Here is an 11,093-nt window from a genome sequence, read left to right on the forward strand (position 1 = left end):
AACTCATATGTTCATACAAATATTATAATAAAATATTCCCAGGTGGTTAAATCAGAGACCCAGGAGCTCTAATGTGAATGGTAGACAGGGCTTCTTAGAAGCAAAAATGAGAGTGAATATCCAAGAGGCCTGTGAAAATGACCCTGGGGAGGGGTAGCCCAGGAGGTCCACTTTGTAGCTGTCCTGCTATGAAAAGAAGCAGGGGCTGTGAAAAGCCTCTCAGGGCTGGTGCTGGCTGCAGCAGACTTGGGGCCTCAGGGCTTCAGAGGCCCGCCGCCCCCTGCCCCCCAACAGGCAGAGACCAGGTTTAGGACCTGCAGTGTTGACTGTTGGGCTGGGGGAGGGGGAGGGAGAGGGGCTGGGGAGGGCTTTGCGGCAGGTGGGGAGATAGAGGTGGGAGCAATATGGGAGCAGGGGAAAGGGATGGGTGAGGCGCTGTAGTTCTCAAGGGCACAGCAGCAGTCCCCACCGCTGCACCACTTTTGCCCTGTGGTTTTTGGATGTCGTCCCAAATGCCCAGCCTCCAAGCATGGTTCTCCCGCTTTCCTGGTAATTTTGGATGAGCCTCCCTCAATCCTTTTAATAAACCCCTTTTCTGCCTAAATTCACCAGAGTCAGTGTCTGTCACTTGCAGCTAAGACCCTAACTGATTTGGGTATTCTGCTAGGGAAGCTAGAATGTGAACCTAGGCAGCTGGACTACAGAGCCCACACTCCTAAGCCCGGCAGGAGCCACCTCTACCATGGGCCAGTCACTGTGCCAGGCACCAGGCCCAGTGCCTCGTGGAGGGGGACCATACAGATGATTTTCCAAAATGGACACTTTTGTGAATGAAAAGGGATTCTCTTTATAATTATGCCAGGACTGTTCTGGGCTTCCTACCTGCATGCCCTACTGAGGTATTATGCCTTTTTCCTTACGCTATGGAGGTTAATGGGATCTGCTGAAAATTATATGTGTAGTTTAGGGCCCAGAGCTAAGGGTCAGACTCAATCCTGTTTCAATTCTCCAACAGCAGTGGTTAATTTTATGTGTCAACTTGGCTGGGTTAAGGGATGTCCAGATAGCTGGTAACACATTATTTCCGGGTGTGTCTGTGAGGGTGCCTGGGGAGAGATGGGCATTTGAATTGGTAGACTCAGTAAAGAAGGTCAGCTCTTATCAATGTGTGTTAGCTTCACTCATCTGTTGAGGGCCTGACTAGAATGAAGAGGTGGAGGAAGAAAGAAGCTGCTCTCTTCTTGAGCTGGGATGTTTCTCTTCTCCTGCTTCAGTCATTGGAGATTCTGGTTCATGGGCCTTTGGGGCCTTATACAAGTTCTTTCTCCCTTCCTGCTTGTCAGTTCTCAGGCCTTTATATTTGGACTGAATTACATCACTGGTTTTCCTGTTCCTCAGCTCCAGATGGCAGATCTTGGGACTCCTCCACTTGCATAACTGCATGAGCCAATTTCCATAATAAATCACTTATCTATCTATATATATCCTATTGGTTCCATTTCTCTGGAGAACCCTGACTAATACACCAAGATAAAGTCAGGAATGTCTGTTCTGCTAAATGTCCATTTAATTTCTTTACCAGGATATATGAAAACCCTATTTAAAGAGTAGACTTTTCTAGAAGGATAATAATGCCTACCTGCCTTTAAGTGCATATGCAAAAGTATTCTAGATTATGCTCACCAGGGACAGTAAGTTTAGGAAAAAAATGAAGGAAAAAGGAAAGAACTGCATTATTTTTAAGGAGTCCACAAAATTAACAAACCATGAAATGAATTGGTAAATTGAGGATATACCCGAGATAAGGTTAGTAGTTCCATGGAAATCTATAGGGCAGAAATATACAGAGATGTTTTATTCTCTTAGCTTTTCCCTTGAGCAGGGCTTTCCATTTGTTTGAAAGAAATACACATGAGAAACTTCAGAAAAGAGCAAGGCCCCAAAGGACAAAGTCAGGCCACAAGAGAGAATGGGTAAACTGCCTTCCAAAGAGGGTTTCTGTCAATTGATAGGCCCTTGGTTAACCATCTTAAAGAGTTTGGATCTGCAGGCATGGATTAAGCAAAAATGGGGCTTGAAGCTGGAGCAGAGCTTAAAGGTTCTGCACAGATTAGGGAGTAGGAGGTACAGAAGGAGAATAAGGGAGGGAGAAGCCAGAGGGACGGGGAACCATATGGAGAAGGCTTGGAGAAAAAAGCTTTCCTACATCAATTCTGTTGGGGGCAAGACCAGAGGGGGCCTTTAAGAGAAGGTAAGTATCTAATGTGCTGCCTGATTTGACCTCTCTTTGTTACTCACAGAGCTTCAGTAAAGACCAGAAAAATGAAATCCAAATGCTAGGCGTAATGAGTTTCTTGTGAGAATCAGTGAAGGGTGTGTGTCTGCTTTCAAGTTGGCATGGGACCAGGATGTAGTTAATGCACTTGGGTGAAGGGGTAGCTGACCAGTGGGTATCTTCCTTGATAAAAATGTGCTTACTTTTTACAGGATACAAAATGACAGCTAGATAGGAGGAACAATAAGTTCATACCACTGTAGAATTACTGTAGTTAACAATAATACATAGTTACAAATGGCTAGAAGGAGGATATTGAATGCTGCCAACACTGAAACAGTGTCGGATTAATGTTTGAGATGGTGGATGTGCTAAGTACCCTGATGAGATCGCTGTATATGACATATATCAAAACATCACGATGTACCCCATGAATACGTAATTTATTGTTGATTAAAAATAAATACATATATACATAAAATAAAAATATTTAAAACATTTAAAATGTGCTTATTTTGAAACTTGGTAGGGAGTCAGGAGATGAGGGAGGAAAGAAACATCAGTGGACTAAGGAGACCATAATTCTGGGAGAGATGGCATTGATGAGATGAGGAACAACACAGAGAAAGATAAACAGGGTTAGAATTCCAGAGAGCATTTGAGAAGGGAGTCTGTCAAGATTTTAACTCAAGTACAGACATGGAGTGACAGAGCATGGTGAGGAGAGGGACAGGTGATGCAGACATCCCTGTATCACTGAGGCTTAAATAGGTTGCACCACGAGTCCTAGAGAAACATGGTTAAGAGGCTCAGCTAGGCAAAAAACTTGGAACGCCTTGGGACAAGTTTCAGCAATGTTGTTGAAGATTACCCTACTGAGCTTTGGTGAAGCCATGGGCTTTGTTCACCCATTTTCCTTTATTTTTCTTTCTCCAATTATTGCTTATTATTTCTCTAATTATACCTACTAGATTAAGCAGGTGGCGTACATGGTGGGAAAAGGCACACTTGTGACTTTTCTTTTACTCTTACTTCTTTCTCTATTGACTTCCAATTTCTGTCCATCTTCCAGAGCAGAGAGTCCAAACATTTTTGAACATAAACATGTTTTAATATAAAAAATATGCAAGCCAAGCGTGGTGGCTCATGCCTGTAATCCAAGTACTTTGGGAGACTGAGGTGGGTGGATCACTTGAGGTCAGGAGTTTGAGACCAGCCTGGCCAACATGCTGAAACTCTGTCTCTACTAAAAATACAAAAATTAGCTGGGTGTGGTGGTGTATACCTATAGTCCAAACTACTTGACTTGGGAGGCTGAGGCATGAATATTGCTTGAACCTGGGAGGTGGAGGTTGCAGTGAGCCAAGATTGCACCATTGCACTCCAGCCTAGGTGACAGAGCAGGACCCTGTCTAAAAAAAATCCAGGAAAATTATAAGAGCATTTGTTTCTACTGATTAAAAAATATATATAGTCAAAAATATTGCTAATGCAGTAACATTTCAACCGAATATTTCTTATAAATTTTAACAGCATCCATAAGCAGTTGAAAATACACATGTATTTGTTAGAATTAGACTAACTGTAACAGATCTGAAAAACAGTGGCTTAAACAACATAGAACTTATTTCTCCATCACATGAAATGCAGTGTTGTGCTCTGCAATCACTGGTGACCCAGGCTACATCCAGCTTTTGAGTTCATAGTCACTACAGTGGCTCTTGTCATCACTATCCAAGATAGAAGTCTATCTAACATTTCTGCATCTTGAGATGTAGGGTGAAGAAAAGAGGAGGAGAAGGAGCTAAGGATGCACATCTCAGTTGTCTCTTAAGGTCATTTCTGGAAATTACCATGTTATCTGTTTTCTGTTACATCTCATTGGCCAGAGCTTAGACATGCCTCTACATCTAGCTGCAAGGGAGGCTGGGAAATAGAGTCTTTATTCCTGGCTGTCATGTGCTCAGATAAACTGTGGACACTCAAGAAGAGAAAATTTACAACGTGCTTATTTTTAAACTTAGCAGGGATTATTATTTGGGGTAACTAGCATTTTCTGCCCCAACAGATGTGTGTCATTTGCCCACAGACAGCCACGTGGCAATTTAGTGCAAGGTCGGGACTAGATAGAAGCTAGTTCTCCTAAATTTCCTGCAGCCTTCTGTCTTGTATCATTTTTATTCTCACTCCTTATCTTGTCTACTGAATAGTGTACATATCTTTATCATGGGTAGATGGGTAGATGCCTCTCTGGCTTTCTTAAATTGTCATTTTCCCTTATGTTTGTGTGACATTCTGGTAATATTTAATATATGTGATGCTGTGTGTGAGTCTTCTTGCCATACTTAATCCCACATAGCATAATACTCTCAAGTCACCACAGATGAGAGATTTGGGGTTTAGGATGGTCCCTGAGGCACCTAAGAAAGTGCAGAAAAAGCAAGGAGCAAACAAGAATTGGTTGCAGCTCACGAAGTAATTCTCAAGATAATCAGGAGAACTGCCTCTGGCAGAGACTGAGATGAGACTCTTGAGGGTAGGTAAGAGGGTGAAATATGTGAATAATAAAGGAAGTCTTAGTGCTTGGGTGGTCTCTTGTGTAATATACTTTCAGAAGGTGAAAAAATATTTATGATTTTGACAATGTTGTTGCTGTACACAGCTCAACACTAAGGATGAGAGCTTTATCATTTGAACAGGGCATAATAACCATGGCTTTCAATTTCTTTTTCTTTTTCCTTTGTGCACTATTTTGAAGTGCCAAATAAAATTAGGGTATCAACATTTGCAGAAAATTGACATATCCTACTCAACACTTTATCTTAACTTCCAAATCTTGCCCAAATTCTTCTTTTGGCCAACCCTCTTGAGAGAGGGTTGGCCAAAAGAAGAATATTATGTATATTATATAATGTATAATATATAATATATTTATTATATTATATATATATAAAAATAACTTCTTAGCCCTTTTGCAAAGCCAGACCATCATTTTTTATAACAGCAAAAGGATGAACGCATAGATATAGTTGTATAGATGTGCATATAAATGTAGTTTAGCTTTGTATGCCTTTCTTCAGGAAGTGTGGAGCCAACTCTTTTTTTTTGAGATGGAGTCTCGCTCTCTCGCCTAGGCTGCAGTGCAATGGCGTAATCTTGGCTCACTGCAACCTCTGCCCACTGGGTTCAAGCAATTATCCTGCCTCAGCCTCCCGAGTAGCTGGGATCACAGGCATGTGCCACCACACCCTGCTAATTTTGTGTTTTTAGTAGAGACGGGGTATCTCCCTGTTGGTCAGGCTGGTCTCGAACTCCCTACCTCAGGTGATCTGCCCACATTGGCCTCCCAAAGTGCTGGGATTACAGGCGTGAGCCACCGCGCCCAGCCAACCAACTCTTGACTCTGGTGTGGAATCTCTTTGGCTGGCTGACTGCTCACAGCATGATGAGGCAAAGGAATCAGTTTGGGTATAATCAAGGAAGTAGAATGACTAGGAGTATTATAGAGGAAAGGATTCATTACACAATTGTAGGAGAAGCTGGGGAAGTAAGACCTGAAAGGAGGAATTGGAAGATCAGAGAAAAGTTGTTAATCTGCCCCCAAGATGGGCAATTTGGAACTTGCTGGGGAATCTGGGAAGCCAGATACAGTCAGTTGGCAGAGTTGGACCATGAAGGAAAGCTGGTTGAAAGGTGTGATCTCTGCATAGCAATTGCTTCTAAGGACTTGCAGCCAGCATCTGGGCTGTCGGATGTGGTTGGTCAGCAGTGTTGGCAGTTAGCAAAAGCTGAGCACAAAGCAGGAGAGAGCAAGGAGAAGCTGCGAGCGGCTGTCTCCTCTCCGTCTGTCTGTCACCTTCAGAGAATAATGGCTACTGCCTTACTCCTGCCTTCCAAATCTTGCACAAATTCTTCTTTTGGCCAATTCTCTCTCAGAACCATATGGGGTTCTGGGAAATGTGATTCTAGATAAACCCAGTTGACACAGTACATATTCACATAGTAAAATAGCCAAATAAAGGAAAATAATTATTTGTACATTTTAAGGAAAATTCTAATATTAATGGGCCCAGTTCACCTGGGTCATATATTCACAGGTATGAAAATGACAGAGTCATAGAAAATTTGCCAGTTGTAAAATATCACACAATGTTTATATTTTATAAGTATGGAATTGCTGTAAAATCTTGCCCTTAAAATTCCCATTATAGATATGGTTTTGGTTTCTAGTAGGTAGAGGGGAAAACTGTCTAGGGGAATGAGTTGAAATACTGAATGCTTTCCTGAGTTTGACAGAGTATTGAGAACAGAGGGCTACACTCTGTGGACCATAAAGTATCCCACACCATTTACAAAGGCGATTTATCCCAGTAACAATTTCACTAATAGTTTCACACTTGGTGCTTATTAATTCTCATTACAGATTATTTCCCTTAGCTCCATTATGCTTTAATCTCAGCTGTTTTCTGGCACATTAACAGTATGGCAGACCCCCAAAGGAAGGCTGGTCACAGACTTTATGTGATGCAAAAAATAATTTGGCCAGTGAATTGGATGAATTGAAAAACTGAAGTAGGATCTTATTCTCCTCAGAAGACTCCAGGAGGCTGTGGAATCTCAAGTGCAAATAGCCTTGTCCTCTATAGAGTAGAGGCCTCGGAGAAGCATTAGGTGGAGAGCAGCCAGAGAAGAGGCCGCTTTAGTCTGTTTTTGGGGAACTCACATAATATTGGAAAGTATATGCTGCTGTTTCAACCTTGACACTTCATCCATTCCCTTCCAGGCTCTGACTAGGTCGGGAGGCATCAAGAGGCGGTGTCTCTTCCTCCAAAGGCTTCCATGAGCCATCTGCAGGGCTGGCCCAAGGCCAAACCATGGAGGAGGATGACAGCACCTTCTCTGATGCTGCTTTGGCCCTTTACACACTCCCTTCCCTGGTTCTAGGTGTCCTCATGAAGACTTTGAGTTTGTTTTTTGGTATTTTTGAGACAGAGGAGTCTTGCTCTGTTGCCCAGGCTGGAGTTCAGTGGCATGATCTCAGCTCACTGTAACCCTTGCCTTCCGGGTTCAAGCAATTCTCCTGCCTCAACCTCCTGAGTAGCTGGAAGTACAGGTGTGTGCCACTACACCTGGCTAATTTTTGCATTTTAGTAGAGATGGGGCTTCACCATGTTGACTTCAGGTGATTCACCCACCTTGGCCTCCCAAAGTGCTGGGATTACAGACATGAGGCACCTCGCCCAGCTCTCGTGAAGACTCTGGTTGCCCAAGGTCACTCAGTGTTGTTCACTCCTTAGGCCAGCTTTCACTGGCCAGTGCCTTACTTGAGACTTTCCATTTTCTCTGCTCCTGTAAAAACGTTCCAGTGCAGTGTCCCTCTGAGACCTTTCTCTCAGCTGCATCACAATACTGCTAATGGCTCCGACAATGCTCAGTAAGAGCCTCCTCAATGGTGGCAAGTGGGTGTGTTTGGCTTCCCAGGTTTCCCTGCCAGTTCCAAATTAAACAATCTGATAGACAATAATTTGGGCAAGCCTTTGGAAGTTTCCACTGGCCACCTACTCCACCTACATGTAGGGTAAATTACACATGTAAATGTCTGTTTGGTTAGTTGTTAATGCAATTGATGGCTAGTGATTGCTCAAACTCAAAATTCATACTTGTTTTGCATCTGTTAGGTACTTAATAAATGCCTGTTGGCCGAAGTCATTTTTATCTATTTATTTTTCTGCAGCACATTAAAAAATAAAGATATTTATTCAGCGTCACAAGCAGACTATTACATTTAGCAATCAACAGCATGGGTGCAAAAAAAAAAATCTACATTAAAACCCTTTGTTGGAATGCTTTCCACTTTCTACAGAACAGAAACTAAAATAACCTGTTATACAATTAGTCACAAATACAGTCCTCAAGCTTTTTGCCCATACACGAGTATTTGTCTAAAACATGTCTTCGTAGCAGCAAGGCCCGGCCACCACTGTGCTTGGCTGAGTCCACAAATCTGTTGTAACCTGTAGCTTCCCTGTCACTTCTCTGGCTCTCCTCTCCTGCTAAGCTTTGTTTCCTAATTAAAATCTTCTGCCACTGCCATAGCTACTGCTGCTACTGGAACTGCCATAGCCACCTCGGTTTCGTGGTTTGGCAAAACATTGGCCTCTACACCACAGGGGCCAGAGCATCTGCCTCCAAAGTCTCCTCCCTCCATGGGTCCGAAATTTGAAGACTGATTGTTGTAACTGCCAAAATCATTGTGGCTTCTACCACCTCCAAAATTGCTTCCATCATTACCAAATCCATTATAGGCATCTCCATTGCCACCATATCCACCACCACACAGCTGCCACCAAAGCCACCACGACCACTGAAGTTTCCTCCACGACCAAAGTTGTCATTCCCACCAAAACCACCTCCGTGACCACCAGCAAAGTTTCCAGAACCACTGGGACTTCTTTGGCTGGATGAAGCACTAGCCATCTCTTGCTGTGACAGGGTTTTCCTAACCTCACAGCCGTGGCCATTCACAGTATGGTATTTCTGAATGACAATCTTTCCACAGAGTCATGGTCGTCCAAGTTTCCAAAGGCAAAGCGTCTTTTCTTGCCACTGCCTCTGTCAGTCATGATATCAATCACTTCAGTTTTTCCACACTGTTCAAAATAATCTTGTAGGTGGTGCTCTTCAGTGTCTTCTTTAATGCCACCAACAAATATCTTTTTCACAGTTAAGTGGGCACCTGGTCTTTGAGAATCATCTCTTAAGCCAGTTTTCTTTGGTTCCACGACTCTTCCAACCACCTTGTGTGGCCTTGCATTCCTGGCTGCATCTGCCTCCTCCACAGTGGCATAGGTGACGAACCCAAAGCCCCTGGAACGCTTGGTGTTTGGATCTCTCATTACCACAGTCCGTGAGCATTCCCCATTGCACAAAATGGCTCCTCAGGCTCTCTCATTGGTTCTTTCAAAGCTCAACCCTCCAATGAAAAGCTTCCTCAACTGTTCGAGCTCTTTCGGAGACTCTGACAGCAAGAAGAGAGACTTCAACGATGCTTCTAAGGCGGTGTCCATGGGCAGAAAAGTGGTTGACATAGTTTTGAATAGTCTTTGTTCAAGGGTTTTACTCTCTCAATTACAGAGACAAGTGGGACATCAATAATCCAGGAAAGAGTTAGCAGGAGTTTCAGAGAAAGAGTAGTAATTACGGGTGGCAGGGTTGGGCGTGCGGCCAGGTGAGCAGAGTCCCTGGCAAGGATATGTGAGGCTCTAGGCCAGGGGATTCAACATATTTCAGCTTGTGGCAAGATTTGGAAAGGGAGGCGAGTCATCACTGGGGTCATGGAAAAGGCCCAACTGCAAGTGTCCAAACAAAATAACTGAGACCAACTCAGCCAGTGCCTGAAGGGATTCAGACCACTCCTAGGAGCACGTTCTTTTTCAGCAGGTCTTGGGTCTCCTTTCATGGGTCCTGTTAGGGTCTCAGTCCTACAGAGTTTAGACCCTGCTGCTCAGGGCTAGGCATTTTAGACCCTTCTACTATGCTTCTATAGATTTGACCACTCTGGGTACCTCTCGTAAGTGGAGACATAAAATATCACACCTGTAAGTGGATTACAGGTGTGAACTACCATGCACGGCCTTACCTGGCATTTTTGATAGCACATGTACCTTACAAAGATTTTGTAAGCTTGTCTTTGAGTGTGGGGCATTAGAATTGTGATAGGTATACCATTACATGAATGGATGGGCTGGACTTGTTTTTGGTGGTCTGTACTCTGTTCCCATGATGATACCTGTGAATAGTGTCCTGGTAGCCAAATATAACTCAGCTTTGCTCCCAGAAAATGAAAACATGTTTAAAAACTTGGTGGATTAGAAATGTCTAACCTCTCTTTAGAAAGATGTTATTGTCCACTTTACTCCAGACTGTTTGCAGCATACCTTGGGTCTAGACAACATAAACTACTCATCAAAGCCTTGTGTTACCTCAACCTGGCCAGAAACTCACAGATTCTAAGCAAATATGTATACAAAAATAAAATCTTTTTTTTTAAACAAGTGGGAGGACAAGGACAGTGTGGAGTGGTGGTGGTGGAAATGGTAGGCTTGCCTTTTGATGGGGTGGTGGCAGGGGGTGGGCAGAGAGAGGAAGCTTCCCAACCTCCTCCCTACGAGTCTCTCCTGCCCTGGGCAGGCAGGGCTTGTGGCAGAGCTGTTGAAGTCACAGGACAGGGCTGCATGCCATTGGCGTCCGCATTTTTAATTTCCTGTTATTTAAAGAGCATTGAAAATGCAACATAGAGTATGTTGTTTTTCAAACGAATTTGCATGTTTGTTATACTTAATTTCTTGCTTAAGTTTTCTAAATGGGAATCCTTTACTTCCGCCTTTAGGAAGTGTTTTCTGAGCCAGTTATTCCTGAATCTTCCTGGCTTCTTCTGTTTTTTTCTGAGGAGGTTCTCAGCATTGATTCTTCTGTTGGCCTTTCTCCAGCCTGGCAGAGAGGGCACCTCAACCAGTCAGGAACCCACTTCTCACTCGGGAGAGAAGCCAGCTCAATACAGGGATCCACCTGCCTTCAACCCTGTGACAAGCCAGCTTTAGAGCTGATCGTTGACCTAGTTACCATTTCCGCGCTAGCGTAGTGTGGGTGTGATAAACCTGGGTTCGTCTGGGCTAAGAGCATCGCATCCTCATGAATGTGAAGGTGGCAATCCAAGGCCTGGCCTTGTTTCACAAGCATCTTTACAGCCAGTGACTCTCCTAGTAACCATTGCGGAGACTCCTTTCTCCTACACACATTCTCCAGACAGGTTCTTACC

At 43.7% G+C, this 11,093-nt stretch overlaps 1 pseudogene; it reads right to left on the reverse strand.

The window, feature by feature from the left end:
- Nucleotides 1-8,278: 8,278 nt before the first annotated feature.
- On the reverse strand, nucleotides 8,279-9,342 carry LOC105718968 (heterogeneous nuclear ribonucleoprotein A1-like; annotated as a pseudogene).
- Nucleotides 9,343-11,093: the final 1,751 nt, after the last annotated feature.

This window comes from Aotus nancymaae, unplaced genomic scaffold (genome assembly GCF_030222135.1).
Source record: "Aotus nancymaae isolate 86718 unplaced genomic scaffold, 86718_ANA_hifiasm-v0.15.2.pri h1tg000029l, whole genome shotgun sequence".
In the NCBI taxonomy this organism is placed as follows: domain Eukaryota; kingdom Metazoa; phylum Chordata; class Mammalia; order Primates; family Aotidae; genus Aotus; species Aotus nancymaae.